The 18,907-nt window shown below is 33.0% G+C and overlaps 1 protein-coding gene across 1 annotated transcript in view; it reads left to right on the top strand.

The window, feature by feature from the left end:
• NDST4 (N-deacetylase and N-sulfotransferase 4) overlaps window positions 1-18,907 on the top strand; it is a 272,025-nt gene that overhangs the window by 201,797 nt on the left and 51,321 nt on the right. The window lies entirely within an intron of this gene.

The following is an 18,907-nucleotide window of genomic DNA, read 5'->3' as shown; positions in this document are numbered from 1 at the left end:
ACTTTTCCACCAAATTGGTTAAACCAATCCCAAGTAGAGAGAAGTTAGACCATTTTCCAGGATATTTATATCTCTATGATCTTCAATTTAGAAAAAAATTGTTGAAAAGCATAGGTTAGATATAATAATTAAATATAATGTTCTATCTCAATGTTGGCTTCTTTTCTGGAATTAAAGTAAATATATGTAGATGTGTTGTTGAGCAAAAACTCAACTATTATAAATTTATCAATGGTACCTAATTTGCTTGTAAATTGAGTTTGTTTCTGGCTCAAGCTATTATCAATAGGCCTATTGTTTTTTTACAAATGATCACAATGCAAACTGCATATTTAATTTGTTTTATTTATTTTTTGCATTTTTATTATATATAATAATTATATATATTATATATAAATATATATAAATTATATATAATTTTTATTTTGACCATATTGGCTTACATATCTTTCACAGTAATATTTTAGGTACATATTAACATTGAATCAGGGGAATTCCCATCACCAAATTTCCCCTCCCTTCACCCCTGTTCCCATCCTGCATCCCCTACCCCCCACCCCCTGGGCTGCTAGAATAAGAAGTCCCCTCTGTGTCTAGCTTACGTAGTGATCATATATCTGGTTGGTCCTGGTATACTCCCTTATTCCCCCTCTGTTTCAGCTGAGACCTACTGTATTTTAAAAATCTGGTATAACATTATTTGTGATTCAAAATAGAGAGTGTGCTCCTTTTTCTTTCATTGTTTTCTTTATTTTTATAGATATTAGTTCTAGAATATGTATAAAGAGAATATACTATTATTAGGAATTAGGATTGTTTCAACTTTCTTGTTTTCCAGAGAAATTTTATTTGTGATACATAAATAAGTTCCCTTTCATTTCTCAAGGAAAATAATGTAAATAGTGGGGGTTGTATGTTATCCCCAGCTTGTATAAAATGAGAAAAAATAGTTAGTGTACAAATAGTACAGTGGTAGAGCATAATGGTTAGGGACAATTCCCAAAATTTTTGTGCTCCTTTAAGAGTCACCCGTGAGCTCAAAGGCAGGAGTAAGCCCTTAGCATAGCTAAGGGCTCCCCAAATAAAGAAAACAAGCAAAAATAAGAGCTGTTAGTATTTTAGATCAAGTTTGAAAGTGAGTATTGAGAAGGGGAAATACTTCTATTTGAAATACTGTTGGGCAAGAGGAGTTTCATTTTCATCACAAAAGGAGTCTTTCTATTTTATTTATGTATTCAACTAATGGGACCAGGACCACTCACCACCCACACTGGGAGGGCATTTAACTATTTAGTTCAGCAATGAAAATGTCAATCTTAATCAGAATACAGCTTCACTGATACAATCAGACACCATATATGACCCTTAAAGTTGACACATAAAACTAACCATCACATACTTAATATGGGAAGCAAATGAAAAGTGATGAAATAAAACAGAGAACAGAATATGGGTAAATAAAGAAAAGGTAACTTGAAACTCCTTTTGTACATGTGTCCTATTTTGAAGAGAGACATATCTTAGTAAAATGCATTATCTCACTGATATGGGAGGAAAAATAAACATTAAGTCTGTTTAAATCATTGCTGTTTCATGTTTAAATTCTGTTTTCTACAAGCTGTCAAGAATTTAAAGCTTCATAGATAGATGTGGGAGGGGGGTTAAAATAAAACCTAAAGAAAAACATTATGTTGACCCCCAACTTTATCTGTTATATAATTTTTATCCAACCACTACTTAATTCTTTAACAAAGAGTGTCAACCCATCCCCACTTTCTGCATAACCTTGCCCATTTCTGGGAGGTGTCCTTGGTAGATAACAAAAGGATTGCCTCAGGGGGCAGGAAGGAGATTGTTTAAAGGATTGAGAGAGATTCAAGAAAGGAGATGCAGGAGGAGTGCTGGCAGGATGGAGAGTTATGAGAGACAAGTTTAAATGCAGGGCTACTTAGGGAGTTTGCTTAAAAGGTTAGCATAGGTGGCTAGGTCCTTGAATAAAGCTTCATGTCTCCTGAAATCTGATTGTTGTGAGTCTTTTCCTTGCCGCCACCCTAAGACCTGCCGGTTGGAAGAAAGGGGTTGCAAGCACATGGCCCCGGCCAGCAGAGAAAGGCCCCTCCATCTATCTCACCATCATCCACCTCCATCTAGAACTACATAACTAATATCTTATTCTACAAAGAGCATCATTTTCACTAAAAGCATGCTTTACAAAAATTAAAAATCAAGTAATGTGAAGTTGTGTTATTAATATGAGTATACTAATATTCTAACTCTAAAGATATATTTGACTTAACTGCAAGTTCCCAAAGGAGTCATTCCATTGTTTTAGATAGTAGGTAAAATTCCTTAGGGGAAATACATTTCCAAATATCCATGATATCATCCAGAGACATTAAGAGTTCCAATAGTGACTGTCACAACAGACTCTGAATGAGGAAAAGCAATTTGTGTGAGGATTTATAAATAGGATAACCACAGTATTAGCATACTAAAATAATTTAAGATTAATCTATATTTAACTCTTTTCTTTATAATGACTCTAATTTTACACCAAAGAAATGATATGGGTATTTTTTATTCTGACATCTATCTTGTCTTTAATTTTGTCTACAGTTCTATATAAATGGTATATAGAGATTTCTGTCCTTATTGGGTTTTTAGTATGTTTGTGGGTAGATAAACAAAAATAGTCATATTGCACTCATTAATATGTAAATGGCATGGCACAAAAATTGGAGTGATATATACCAGTGAAAATATTAATACAAAGTTTCCTTTAGCACATTGGAATAATTGGCCACATCTAGTAAGATGGAATTTATAAAGTGAAAATTATTTTCAAAGAAAACAGTTATAATTCTACCATTAATTATATTATTCTACAGAGATAAGCTTTGTTGAAATATTTTGAGTGGCCTATGTTTTATTTTAATTGAAGTCTAGGCAGAAATTTTGTAGGAGCATGGAACTATTACATTTACAACTTCATCTGCTGCTAACTGGATTCTATTTGCATCCATTTAAGGCATGTAGCACATAAACATACAAAATGGTAAATTTAAAATATTAAAGTTAGGAAAAATAAATGTGTCTATAATCTATGAAGCAATAGAAAAGCTAATTTGTCAATATATCAAAGAATAAAATAATGAAATGTTATTGTAAAGTATCTATTGGAAGAACTACAGAGAAAGGCAGTGGAAGTAAAAAGAGTTGCCATTGCACTATACTGAAATAAATATTATGGCCAGTTTTATCAGAACATTTTGAATGTTCATTGTTAACTCTTGGGTTCATTTATTTGTAAGCATTTCTTGAGGCTGATAATCACTTAGAAAATATATGACAAAATATCCTTGAATCTTCCTTCCCAGTCTTGTAAAGTAGAATCAGCAACTACCTAGTTCTTTCTTGTTACCTAAAGGAGAATAGATAATCTTACTAAATAATATTAAAAGGGGTTTCTGATCCTGTGCATTTTCAATGATTTTTTTCCCAATTTCATCTGGACTTTAGCTGATATCTTCATTTTATAGTTCAAATATTATATTTTTTATTATTTTAAAATTACTATAAAATCAAGCAAAAGTGACTGAGACTACATTTTTACACCTTGACTCATGTGTGGATTCCTGTTTGTAGATCTTTTGATTCAGCAATGTATAATGAATGGCATTTATTGATTTCCAGGAATATGAATTTGTTTAGTCCAATCAAATCTAACAATTGATATTAACTGATGAGTCGAGAGACATTTGAATAGAATATCAAAAGGACAAATAGCTGTCTGCCCAGTTAATATTTCAGTAACTTCTTTTTTATAATTTTCCTACCATGACCTCATCATATAGATTTTTAATAATTTATTAATTATTTTATTATGTATTAATCATATTTAATTTAAATTATCATATTATATGTTTATAATATAGAATTATTATATTCTTAAATATAATAAATATATAATATTATATGTTATATGTATTATATTATAAATTACTATTGTATTTAATTTAAATTATATTTAAATTAAAATTAAATTAAAAGTTCTCTTGACAGATGTGGTCAAAGATAGTCTAATTCTCGAATTTTGTAGAAGGGCAGTGCTGAAGTACTAAAGCCAGAAAGCTGACTATTTTTTTAAAGTTCAAGGCAGTGCCTAGATCCACTACCCCTTGACTCCCTCTTTGGCTGATGGCAAATTCCGGTGAACAAAATATATGTGCCTGAAAGAATGGTGTACTTGAAGTTGACAGTCAAGTATAATGGAACTGCCGTGATATACTTCCTCTTGCACTGTCTGCTGAACTTTCATACACTTAGGCTGTTTAATGAGCTTTCTTCTGGTATATCAATCTCTGCGTTCGTGGAATCTAATAGCAGATGCTGTTCATTATAGATTAGTGCAGGCTCTTCAGACAGAGTAGAGCAAAGGCAGCTGAAGGCACAGGAAAACACCAACATGAAATAATTGGAAGCAAACTTTGCACTGTTCTTGCAGTTGGAAATGATAGAAAAAGAGGTGTATAAGAGAGAGCCATTGTGACAGCAGTACAGTATAAGATTAAGGACATCCCAAGCATTATAAAGTATCACTGACTCCTGAAATCAAGAATTATTCTTCAGGGGCCGGAGCTGTGGCACAAGAGGTAGGGCATCTGCCTTGCACACGCTAACCTAGGACGGGCCCCAGGGTCCCTGATGGTCCCCAAGCCAGAAGCAATTTCTGAGCGCGTAGTCAAGAGTAACTCCTGAGCATCACTGGGTATGGCTCAAAAACAAACAAAAAATATTCTTCTATACTTTTGATTTCCTAGAAGAGCTATGTTTCATAGAATATTATATGATTGCATCATAGGGAAGGCAGTGATTTTATATTCCAACAAATTTATAATAAATTTATAATAATAATAATTCCAGTTTTTTTATAGAAATATTAACAATAATATATTTGAACTGCTTTACTATAATAAAATCTACTTTTTGTCTAGGCAAGAAACTTGGAAGCAATTAGAGCTATTGGGAGATTGGGGCTGAAAGCCAGGAACACAGCTACCAGCTGGGAGAAGAAGGGACCCCTGCAGTGTGTATATAGATTTTGGGAAATTCTATTTCCACTCACTGAAAGGCCTGTATCACCTCTTTTTTTTTCCTTTATCTGTTTTTTTTTTTTTAAGTTTCCTTAAAGATTTGCAGGACTAACCTTTACAAAAGGACATGAATCACCACTTCTGCAATGATTCACACTCACAGCAGGGACTTTGTAAAATCTGGAGTCAGCTAAGATACAGGGCCTGACTGTGTATGATATTCTTCCTCTTCACATTGAATCACAGTTAGTGCAAGGATCTAGAGAACATGGAGAAATGTTGATCTTTCACCATTGTTTGAGGCATGCAGGTTTTGTTTCATTTTCTGCCATACACTTACTTAGAAATTAGTATTTCAGAATATATGAATGCCTGCCCACCAGAATAGTTTTGTCTCCTAAACCTGAACCCTGTCTTCTCATTAAATAAGAGAAAGATTGCTATTTTTGTATAGACATGCATCTTTCTAATGTACTGAGTCCTACAGGTTCTGAGTGAATTCAATTTACATTCCTATATTGAGTCCATGAACAAATCCATAAAATTACATTTTTTGCAATATTGTTTCCCCAGAAAAATGCATGAAAGCAGCAATATTTTACTGGGGAAGTCTATTTCATCTAGCGTAACTGGTTAATTTAGTTTTCCCATAGCATGTTATGAAAGGTTGTAGACCAACTCTTTAACATAAATAAATTTTCAAGAACAAAAACACAAATAAAATATGCCCTCTATTTTTATGGATGTTAGTCAATAGATAAAATAGATATATTTTCTCTTTTGAGAGTTTTTTTTTTGTTTTTGTTTTTTTAGTTTTGGGGTCAGACCCCGCGTTGCTCAGGGGTTACTCCTGGCTGTCTGCTCAGAAGTAGCTCCTGACAGGCACAGGGGACCATATGGGACACCGGGATTCGAACCAACCACCTTTGGTCCTGGATCAGTTGCTTGCAAGGCAAACGCCGCTGTGCTATCTCTCCGGGCCCGTCTTTTGAGAGTTTTAATATACAAATTTTAGGTGTATAATGTGCTCAACATTTATAAATAAGTTGGGAGAAAAAAATGGATTAGTAAGAGGAAATCTTCTCTGGTTAGTAAGAGAAAATTGTCATCTATGTAGTATGTGTTGGTGATGAGTTGATGGTGAGTCAATGAATTTTGCAAACATCCAAAAAACTAGAATACAAAGTATATGGTTTTACCCTCATGTTTTTCTAAATGAAACTATTTTATTTCTAAATGTAAAAACATGTGTGGTTTACAATATGTGAGCTTTTTTGTATCCTACCAGAGAATTAAAACTTAATTTTGCTTTATTTTCTATAAATTGAATAGCAGACAAATTATCTTAATATATCTTGAATATTGTAATAGCTTCTTAAAGAATTTAAAAAGTATATTGATGTAGAAAAATCATTCCTGGGTAACTTTTTGTTGTTTCCAAGTTCCTAACTACAGTTCAGTTAGGTAATGCAGAAAAAAAAATCAGATATTTTCTAAATAATTATCATACATTTTGTGATTAAAAATAACTAATTGTTTTCAGTTTTTCTATAAGTGACTTTCATCCTGGTATGATGAGTATTTATTTGTTATCCACAAAAACATTAAAAGAAAAAGTTAGTGTCTGGAGAGATAGTACAGTGAGCAGGGTTACCTTGCATGCAGCAAGCCCAGGTCCATCCTGATATTCCATATGGTTTCCCTAAGCAACACCAGGAGTAATTCCTAAATGAAGAGTCAGGAGTAATCCCTTATAAGCAAACAAAAAAAATGAAAAGTCTCATTATTATGATCAAATTCACCTATCAGTAGTTAGTTTGAGTTGATATTTAATTTTATCATTTTGATTTAAGAGTTACCTAATATATGATTTTAAACTATTCCAAATAATTATATATCTGATCATTTATAATAGATTTCTTAGAATGAAAGCACTCACTCTGCTTATATCTCATTCATTTTCTAATTTATTTGATTTATTTTTCCTCAAGAAGATAATATTTGTTCATATTGTTCATATGTGTGTATAAATCAGTCACTAAGTATAGGGGTACTCTTAAGAGGAGCTATATCTTACCTAAACTGAACATTACAAGGACTCTCAAGAAATAGATATCATTGAGGACCTTCTTGGAGTGGCAGCAGGCAGCCTCCCTTTTTCCTACTGTACTCCAGGAAGCTCTGTCAGCCATTCCCCAGTCACCAGCATATAAACACATCAGCTTAGCACCACAGATCCTGGAATTCCTGGAGCACATAGCCACATACATTGCTGTGTGATACCTCCAAATTCCTCAATACTGACACTCTAGAAAGAACACACCAACTTAGATATGAAAGTAGCAATGAAGCCACCTAATCTCAACAACAAAAAAGCTGTAACACAGAATGTACAACTAGCAATATACAGCTTGGTAAGCCTTTAGACATTGGTGTAATCACTTCATTGTGTGATTTAACAATTTTTACAATTTTTCTAATACTAAAGTTTTTTTTTCAAAAGTTACATTACTTTTTCATTGTAACAAGCAATATATAGTAGATTATTTTGTGCTTGCCAAGGGGATCAACTTGGTGGAGATGGGAAACTGAGAGCAATGGTGGAAAGGATGTTATACTGGTGGTGGAATTGGTGTTGGAACATTGAAGGCCATAAACAACTGTATTATGAATAACTTTGTAAACCACAGTGTTTAAATAAAGTAAAATTTAAAACTATAAAGATAGTAGAGTGGGGTTGAGGATAGAATGTTGTCAGAAATTTGGTTTTCAGCCAAGATATCTCGTTAGTGGCAGGAAATGCACACTGGTGGAGGGATGGGTGTTAGAGTATGACTAGAAATCAATCATGAGCAACTTTGTAACTGTGGTGACTCAATTAAAATTTTTTATTAAATTTAAAAGAGAAGAGATGTCTAAAGTTATAAAAGATAACATGATTGTTTTATATTTGGGACATGCAGATATTTGCATTTTGGGGGAGTATAACATACAGGAAAAAAGAGTACACTGGTTAAGGTACTTGCCTTGCACACAGCCTACCCCATTTGATCCCTAATATCACATATGGTCCACAGGAGTGATCCTCAAATGCAGAGACAGCAATAAGGACTAAACATAGCTATGTGTGGCTCTCTAAATGAACAAAGAAAAAATATTAAAAATTAAATTGTATAAATATGTAAGATTAAAAGATCTATAAAGCTTCTCAACGATATGTTGATAATTTGAAGAATTATCTTATAAGGTAATTAATAGAACCAAATGGTAATTATTTATAGCTCTAATATTCAAGGATATGCTTATACTGGCATATTTATTACATTCTCTCTCTTATTATGTTCTTAGTATTTTCTCTACTACTACTCCCTTAATCTCACTATTTCTTTTATCATTTCTGTTTTAAACAACTCCACTTCTCATATCTAATACAGCCTAACTGCTCTATATGCATATAAAACTTTATCACTGGCATTACTCACAATGGAACCTCTAAATTAATTGACTATTCTATACACATAGCCTCTGTACTTCCAACCATGTAGTATTAGCTCAAAAGATGTTTGTTGAATAAATCAGTGGATGAAGCACATCATAACTGCATGTATCTACCACATGTTGTTCCATATATGTTGTCAAAGTTATGTCCAAAGAACAGAGAGAGAAAATGTGAATAGAGAAAAGAAGAATGGAGGGGGAGGAATAAATAACACACAGTGTAGAAAAGGGAAGAGACAGGAAGAAGCATTCAGGATGGAAAGAACAAAGTAAGGATGGGAAACTGTTTCTTCCACTTTTATAAAATCAAATGGACCACAGGAATAAAACAAAATTTTTCTGATTTACTGAATATTGTAAAAATATTTTGTAATTTCTCAGTTTTATAATTTATTTGTAAAAATAAATATTTCAAAGTTATTAAGATATGACAAACAAGTGCTTTGTTTTTATTTTCAAAGAAGTGTTAATAATTTAGATATAATTTGTATTTCAAAAAAGTAGAGATATATATGATTTTCATCGTCAAAATATCTTTGAAATCTATTAACAGCCCATAAACTCTGCATTTATTTACCACTTGAATCTAGTTTGATTGTTTCTTCCATTAGAAAACATAAGTCATCAGACTAAGACAATCCTCATTTAGTTTTAGTTCATTGTATGTTTTGCTTCTGAAAATGTTCTTGTTTGTGCCACTTCATTGTTAATTCTGAGCTAATGATAAAATTTTTATCATTATTCTTTCCAGTGAAACAAATTGAGTCATCAAATGCAGTGCTTGCTTGGTCAGTCAAGACTGCTGTTTTTAATTTGGTTTCGTTGTCTACCAAAATACCTCCAATGTTTATGCTAAAGGTTTTTGTTTTGGTTGTTAGCATTGTTGATTTTTAAAGGCTTTTATATTTTATTAATAGATAGGCTTGCTGGAAAAACTAGGCCCCTACATTGTTAATAATTTATGATTGACTTTATGGAAGATTTGTTCAAACAAAGAATAAATAGAAGGATAGCAGTCTCTATGATTAATAAATAAAAATTGATGGTATAAAAATGAAAAACCTTGATTACTGCATAATTATAGATACTATAGATAAATGACTGTAACATAATATAAATAAAAAATCAATCCTTTAAATCATGTAGAAAATTTCATGCAGGATTCCATTACCTATATCAGAAGGGTAAAGGTACTTGTTTTATCTATAGTCATTTATTTTACAGATCTGTGCACATTGAATTTTACACATGTGTCAGTGTTCAATGACAGTGTTTGATGACATCTCTGTGAGACAGTAAAATGAGAAAGAAAGCCAAGAGAACTTAAAGAAAAGGTTGTCTAATTGAAAACAGAAAGCGCATGTTAATTGCAAGTCTCCTCTCTCACTAAATAAATAGTATTAGCCTAAAAAATAAGATTCCGTGCATGAAGCATTACCCTGATTTATCGTTGTCTGTCTTAACACAATTTATGATATACAATAATTTTATTTAATTTATAAAGTCTAAGTAGAGGAATTTTACTCCTCCACAAACAGAAATGAGTTTAGTTAGAGAAATAAATAAATAAATTTCCTCTTATTTATTCACCATGCTTTTGAGTAGGTATGAAGAGAGAATGGTTGAAATATTTAAGACATTTCTGCTATAGAATATATACATATGATCACATCTCTTTAGGTTCACAATGTCCCATAGTAATGTTTTCCCAGCTTATCTTTCTTGCTCCCTTGCCATATTTGGACAATAAAACATGAATGAAAGACACCCTTGTAATAATAATTTTCAGACACAAAAGAGAAAAGAGCTGGAAGTTCCAGCTCACCTCAGGAAGCTCACCACAAAGAGTGATGAGTTTAGTTAGAGAAATAACTACATTTTGACCTGTCCTAATATTGAGAATGTATGAGGGAAATGTAGAGCCTGTTTAGGGTACAGGCGGGGGTTGGGTGGGGAGGAGGGTGATTTGGGACTTGGGTGATGGGAATGTTGCACTGGTGATGGGTGGTGTTCCTTTTATGACTGAAACCCAAACACAATCATGTATGTAATCAAGGTGTTTAAATAAAAAAAAAATTAAAAAAAAAAAAAAAAAAAAAAAAAAGAAGTTAAGATGCAACATACTGGTGAAGGGGGGTGTTTTTTACATGACTGAATCCCAACCACAATCATGTTTGTAATCAAGGTGTTTAAATAAAAAATATTTAAAAAGAAAAAAAAAAAAAAAAAAAAACATGAGCTTATAAATATTTAATGGAAATATCATCTAATAAATACAGCTCTAAATATCATTCCTTTAGTCAAAGAATTATTTGCCCTGGAATCATTCTTTATGCCAACAAAGAACTCTATAAAGCCAACTGTTCAATTCAAAATTAAAAATAAAATTTACATTTCAAATGAGATATTAGTAACTCTTCTAACATTTTATGATACATATTTCTACTCATCTCAATAATATTTTAATTATATACTAAAGCATAAATATATTTTTGTAACAGTAAGAATTTGCTGAGGAAATTTGTTATCTTAATTTATAAATTCTTGAATGGCCACTGAATTATTCTCAATAAATATCAGAAATAGAGATATTTTGGGCCTGGAGAGATAGCACATCGGCGTTTTCCTTGCAAGCAGCTGATCCAGGACCAAAGGTGGTTGGTTCAAATCCCGGTGTCCCATATGGTCCTCCATGCCTGCCAGGAGCTACTTCTGAGAAGACAGCCAGGAATAACCCCTGAGCACTGCCAGGTGTGGCCCAAAAACCAAAAAAAAAAAAAAAAAAAAAAAAGAAATAGAGATATTTTAAGCTCTAACCTTGAAACCTTAAAATAATACTTAACCCTCTCTAATTAAGTATATTTCACTTAAAATATCCACTGTGAATAATGGTGAATATTATTTTTAATTTCCTGCCTTTTTATTATGTTATATTATTATGATATAACTAATCATAATACATTTGTTTCAGGTTGACAAAAAGCAAAGTTATTAAGAAATAAAAAGAAAATAGAGAATTAAAAAAATGGAAAAAGAATGGGAAAGAGTTCATTAGCAGTTATATTTTTGAAAGTTGTTGTAGTATCAATGAAGTTGTTAATACAATAGCTGAAGGTTTAGTATGCTCCCTTTTTTATTCTTTAGAGATGGGAGATACACTCAACAAAAGGATGTGTGTGACAGTTGTTTGCATAGCACAGCAAAATATGAAAGAAATTGGTAATAAAGACCTTTGGCCTAAAAGAACAGGAGATCTTACCCCCAAAGTATTTTGACATAAGACCAACTCAAGGCTCCATGCATACTCAGTTGCCCAATCCCCTAGTCATTCTCGGTGGTCAGCTCTTTAGTCTCACAATTGTTACTGTCAGAATTCTGTAGTTATAGATCCCGGCTTCTGTACAGATCCTCTCTGGAAAACCAGGTGATGTGTAGTGTCTTCTGGTTCCATCTCTCCATCAATTAACATTGTAGAGAATCCTGCCCTAAAAGCAGACTATTGCTGTTGCCTGGTTTTCAGGGTGATATAAGAACTGTTTTTGGAGTAAGTCAGTGCCATGGCGGTAGTGGGGCCTTCCTTGGTAAATTTATGTTCCTGGTGCTGGGTGGAAAACCATGTTTGTTTCCTTGGTGCAGGGGTGAATGGTCAATGTCCAATCAACTGGATGGAGTCTAAGCCAAGTCATTATACCAGCTGTTTATGGTGTAAGGTCCCACTGCAGTATAAAACATTTTGGGTTCCCATCTTTATTAGATAAAAACCTGTTTGCATCTGTTAACTTTTCCCATTTTAATGTGCCTATACATTTTATTTACTTTTCATTAAAGTATACCACTGAATGGAATAGGTTTAGTAGACTTTTGAGAAGTAAATTTTGAAAACAATAATTATAGGAATAGTTTGCAATTATAGGGTATGTTGGTGGAGAGCAGGCTACTGAGAAAACAGAAGTGGCTCGAAACAAGTATTGTATTTTTAACGGCTTTTTTTTTGGTAAATTTATCTTTATTTGTAGACATGTTAATATCAAAACACATTATCTGTTAATTCCTAAAAGAAATTATTTTAATTTATAATTAGATTTTACCATAATTATTAAAATAGAAAATGGTATTAAATTGAGATCTCTTTAGAATAATAAAAGTACCAGTAAGGGAGAGATAGCATAATAGGCAGGGCGCTTCCCTGAGCAAGCTACTGACTCAGGTTGGATTCCAATAGCCAATCTGTTCTACCAAAGGCAAGGAGCAATCTCTAAACTTTGAGCCAGGAGTAAGCCTTGATTATTTCTGGGTGTGCACCCAAACAAACAAAAATATATATAAAAAATAATAAATCTTTTACACACCTTGTGTCTGTGTTGGCAGGTTAAATGAGTTAAGCAAGGACATAATGAGTTAAATGCATCTATTTTAACAAAATGGAAGTGCAAGTACTGGCTTTATACTCAATGGTTGGTTACTAAAGAATATTTATCTATAGAATAATCTCCCCAATATCTCCTCTCATAACAAGAAATTCTGCTAGAGGTGATAACACGATAGGAAAAACTACAGTACTGAACGAAAACAGGGAGCAAGTGTTAGAGAAGACTGAACACCACAACACAATGGATAGGAAAATCTAGAACCTAGAGACTCTATCCTAGACCCTGACCTATAACCTGTGCAAATACCAATATCGCTAGCTACAGTGGCTTGATTTTCTCACACACAACGAGAGGAAACTTTCCTGGCATCACAAAAAAGCCTTTGGAATGGGGTAATGAGTATATATGGAGCCAGGGGTTGATCCCATGATGGTATGCTTCAAGGATGGAGAAACCCTGAATCTCTTAGGCCACGGGAATTCCCTTTCTTCCCCAATGCTTCCTGTGCCTATGCAAAAAAAAAAAAAATGTGAGGGGAATGCCAAACCCTACCACTCCAGCACCCATACTTTTTCTTGTTTTGTTTTGATTTGTTAGTTTTTTACTTTATTTTCCTTCTCTTTTTTCTTCCATTTTTCTCTTTTTCATGCTTGTGGTTATTATTTAGAGATTTATTTTTATTTTTATTTGCTGGGTCCATTTTTTTCCTTTTTTCTTCCATTTTTCTTTCTTTTTTTTTCCCTCTCTTCTTTCTTTTTTTTGGTAGTTGTCACCAAATATTTTTCTTCCCTTTTTCTTATCCCTTTTTATCTCCAATGACTGTGGAATGGATGCTCAATCTACAACAAGATGTAAAGTGAAGATCAGTTGCACTAGCATACTGGGGGGTAGAGGAGGGAGATATGGGATGCATACTGGGAACAGGGGCAGAGGGAGGACAGCACTGGTGGTGGGAATACCCCTCATTCATTGTCTCTATGTACCTAAAGTCAAAGGGACTTTTTATCACCCAGCTCCAGATATATGATTAAATCCGTTTCTCAAGCTTTTCTGTACAATTTTCTCTCCTTAATATGATTTTATAAGTCTACCTTTTTTTCTATCTTTCTCCCTTATTTTCCTTTTTAGTACAGTTTTTAAATGAAGTAAAATATTAGAGTCCACTGAGAATAATGCTTTTTTAGATTTATGTCTTATAGTTAATTATGTTATAACTCATTGAAAAATTTATCCCAAAGTTCATAATATTTTTTCTAATTTCTCCTCTTTGAAAGTAGTCCTTCTGCCATTTGTTTGTTAATGTAAAACAATCATGGTTCTTGTTTGAAAATACTTAATCAGAATTAGGCGCAAGTGAGTCAGATGATGAAAAAAATAATAATAAATGAATTTATGTCAAGCAGAGGGTTACTGAGAAAAAAATTCTGTTACAGTCCAGTACTGACTATAGGATGATTTATTAAAGTGTCAGAAACAAACCTTTAAGGTAAGAAAAATGGCTAATACAAAATTCTCTGATTAACCAAAAAGAATCTGTAGAGATGAAATTTTCACCATGCCAAATTAATTGGAAAATAATGGTTTTGAAAAAAAATGATATTTTTAATGTGCTGGAAGAATAGTAAATAATATTATTCCAATTTTTCTTACACATAGTGGGATTCCAAAATGAGTGCTAATTATCATTTGCCCATACGTTGTATTATGGAGGTTATCTACATAGAATTAGCTAGACAACATAAAAATAAGAGTCATAAAGAAAGATGACTTTTCTTCTTTATTATTTATCATTTTTATCAGAATCTTTTCAAATCATCCTTAATATAAAGCAAAGTCCAAAGAAATCCTACTTTGTACTTAGAACAACATTCTGATTAAAAATAATATTATTTATTCTCTGTGAGGAACTTATAAATTGATTTCAAAAATTCCTTTTAACACATTGTTGAGACATTCAATTTGTGTATGTTTCACAATAGCTTAAGAAACTAAATATTCCTGCCAGGAGTTATTTCTGAGCAGACAGCCAGGAGTAACCCCTGAGCACTGCCGGGTGTGGCCCAAAAACCAAAAAAAAAAAAAAATGAAACTAAATATTATCTGCATAATTATATTCAAGATGAATAGCCCACTTAACAAGCTTTATTAACACAAATTAGCAATAAAGTGGACCAGGGAAGCATAATAGAATTTTATAGAGCAATATATTAATTAGATTGTAGCCAAATATATACCACAGATTGAGTTGTGAGATTTAAAAATAATTTTCAGTATGCAGCTATATAAAACATATGAAGACATATGAAGAAATAAACTGAGGCAAGCACATTGCCATACCTATTGATTCATCATTTGTTTCCTTTTCTGCTTGACTTTATGAAATAGGCAAAGTAATCTCAAGAGGGTAGCTGAGAGATAGTCTAGGGGTTAAGAAATCGATCCCAATTTAATCCCTAGCGTGATCGATCCCAATTAATCTCTAGCACCTCATCTTAAGGCCCTGGCATTGAGCTTCTGATTGAATGGTTGACTGACAAACCCCAAGAGGGTTCCCTGAAACTTGGAGCCATGCCTAAGATCCACCCCCAATTTTTTAATGATAAAAGAGTATGTGAAAATGTTAAACTCTTTAATCCATTGACCAAGATGGAAAACCATGCCTTTTCAAGGTCTGCCTTTAATTAGATACAAATTATGTGATGCTTAAGAATAACAATGTCTCAACATTTTTATTTGAAAGATTTCTGGAATATATGCAATAAGCAAAGAATAATATTGGAAATATTTTGGTAATAAGCAAAAATAATATTAAATCTGACACTAACTACCTAGAAAGATATGTTTTCTATTGTTGTTTTTACTATTTTATATCTTTTACTTTAATTTGTAAGTTTACACACTATCAAAATGTTACATATCCTTGGTGCTGGAACACAGTATATATGAAACAACTATATACTATGAACAACTATGAAAATCACAGTGTTATAATAAAAATGTCTAGAATTATCAATGAATTTTTCTAAAAAGCTACTTGAATAATATATTCTAATGTCCTTACGAAAATAGTTTGGTAAATTTTAGATACATTTTTATTTTCAGCATATTTTGTCATCTTTAAATAAATAATATAGTTATCATAAGCATATTAAGTTCATTTATTTTATGAGACTTTCAAATAATCTTGTTCTATGATATTAGTGAAAGTAATGGGAGTAATTCTTTTAATAGAAACTATAATCCTGGGGTAAAGAAAAACATTCTGTTTAGATTTCTATGCTGAAACTTTATCATCTGGTCTTTCATGTTCTAGACCTATACTTTATATAATTCATCTAATAGTGTAAGAGAAAAAATAGTTGGAAAATAGTAAAATAGTGACCTCTTTAGGGTAGGAAATATAAATGGTTTTATAGAATAAAGTATTCCTACTCAACTATAATTATTATAGGAAAACATGTTGAATGAATAAGATACTCTCATAATTTTTCCCATTTTAGTTATAACTATGCAATATTAACCAAAAGGCAGTGGTAATGGAGATGTAGTATTATTTATACTAAGATTGTGATAACAGGTATCAATCTATTTTTTTCCTTTCCTTCCCCTACAACTGTTAGTCTTGCTTGAGGTGTGAGAAGTTTCTGCATTATAGTCAACTTCCTGTTTTCTTTTTTCTTTTTAATAAGTTTATTTTTTTAAACACCATGGTTGGGGCCCTAATGATGGCACAATGGGTAGGGCATATGCCTTGCACAAGGCTGATTCAGTTCGGTCCCCAGCATCCGATATGGCTCTTCAAGCCTGGTAAGTGAGATTTTTGAGTGCTGACTGAGAAGTAACCCCTGAGCACTGCAATGTGGCCTAAAAAATACATAAATAAACACCATGGCTTATAATGTTGCTCTTACTAAAATTGTTTCTGGCATTCAATGTTTGAACATCAATCTCATCTCCAGTATAACATACCCTCCATCATTGCCTTCAGTTTCCCACCCTCTCTCAAACCTGTCCTTTAAAAGCAGGTACTAATATTGCTTGTCACAGCGACTCAGTAATAGAATTATTTTAAAAGCTTCATTTAAAATTTTGTGAAAATCATTATATCTCACAATAAGGTCGTCATATCATTGTCTGAAGGTTTGCTGGGTTGCTTATTGCTAGTTGGGATTCTATTGTTAGTTTTGTTTAGGAGCTTCTATGATTATTTCACTTCTAATTTTGGCACATTCCTACCTGGATGTCAGTATTGAAAAATTTGAAGGTGTCCATAAAAGCACCGAGGGGAGAGTAAATGATCATCAAGGAGTCTATAGTTAATCCCATGACAGTATACTTCAAGGGTGGAGAAACCTGTATCTCCTGAGCCAAGGGAATTCCCTCTGTAATGTCCCCAATAGTTACTGTGCCTATGCAGGAGGAGGGGGGGAAGAAAAAAAAAAGGCACAAAATAATCCTTTTATCCACTTATATATTTAATTATTGATTGATTTTTTTTTACTTCTTTATTTTGGTGTAGATATTGAAGTTGATGTCTCCAATTTTATTTTATTTTATTTTATTTTATTTTATCTTTATCTTTCTTTTTGCATTCCGGCGTGGTTTGATTTCAGGACCTAGACTAATGTGTTGTGCTTGTCTTTATTGCTGCAGTGCTCACTGGATATTTTATTTGATATTTCTTTCTGTATTGTTGTGGTGTTTCAATTACCTTTTTCCTGTTCTCTCTCAAACTGAGGTTGAAAGCCTCTAGAAGGACTCCACCCATTTTCAGCTTATTTGTTGTTGTTTTTTTTACCTCATTCTATTGCTTTCCTTTCCTTCAAACCACGTAACTCGAACTATCTAGCTCTGCCTCTCAGAGGGGGAAATAAGGGAGGGTACCAGGACCAAACAGATATATGATCACTAGTAGTAAGCTAGACAAAGAGGGGACCACCTACTCTAGCAGCCCGGGGGGTGATGGTGGGGGATAAGAGTTACAGGAAGGGAACAGGGTGGAGGGAAGACAAATTTGGTGATGGGAATTCCCCTGATTCAATGTTAATATGTACCTAAAATACTACTGTGAAAGATATATAAGCCAATATAGTCAAAATAAAAGTTAAAAAAGAAATTTTAAGATATCATGCTGTCACAGCTGTGACCATGCACTCCGTGACTTTAAAAATAACTGGACTGGGTCAATGAGCTGACACAACCATGACTATATATTGCATGTATGGCTTCAAGGGTTTCCAGAAGCATGGAGATGCTTTGGGTGAAGGGAGGTGGCCTGCCCTGACTCTATGACCCCAGAGAATTTATCCTGCAAATCAGGATACCTGGCATTTTTGGCAATTAGGAGTATTTGCAAAAATGTGTGGAAAAAAACATTAAAGCTGGGCCATTGGTGTGGTGGTGATTGTGGAGGGGACGATTGCAGCTTCTAAGACTTTAGCAAAGCAGAGGACTTGCCCCAACCCCTCCATTACAGCCTAATGCCATTAGATGCAAGATGGTTATATCCTTGAATATATGTGGCTTTACTTGCCTCTCTTTTAAAAGTTTGATTAGCCTATAGCTCTGGTCATGACCTGTTATATCTCAAGACCAGTGACACTTTGTTCCTTTGACTATCCTGGGTTCTGAGTCAGCCCATGTGCACTTGTATAAGAACTTTCAAACCTTCAGTCTGGACAGGTGTAAGTGTTTGGGTTTTTTTTCTTACTATTTCCCATCCCCATTATCTATTTGCCCTAGGTCCTATCTAAGTGAGATTTTAAAAGTTTAATTATATGAACTAGATTTTCTGGCTCCCCTCTACTCCCCTCCCACCATCACAGAACCTCTAAAAATACATATGAGGAGTCTTTAGAAAGTCATGTTTTCTGTGTGTAAATATTCTAATATTTTAAGCAAGAAATAAAATGGTTAAACATATTAGAAAAAGATGAGATAGCAAAG

The sequence above is a fragment of the Suncus etruscus genome, chromosome 14, assembly GCF_024139225.1.
Source record: "Suncus etruscus isolate mSunEtr1 chromosome 14, mSunEtr1.pri.cur, whole genome shotgun sequence".
In the NCBI taxonomy this organism is placed as follows: Eukaryota; Metazoa; Chordata; class Mammalia; order Eulipotyphla; family Soricidae; genus Suncus; species Suncus etruscus.
This window is presented reverse-complemented; position numbering and strand designations above follow the sequence as displayed.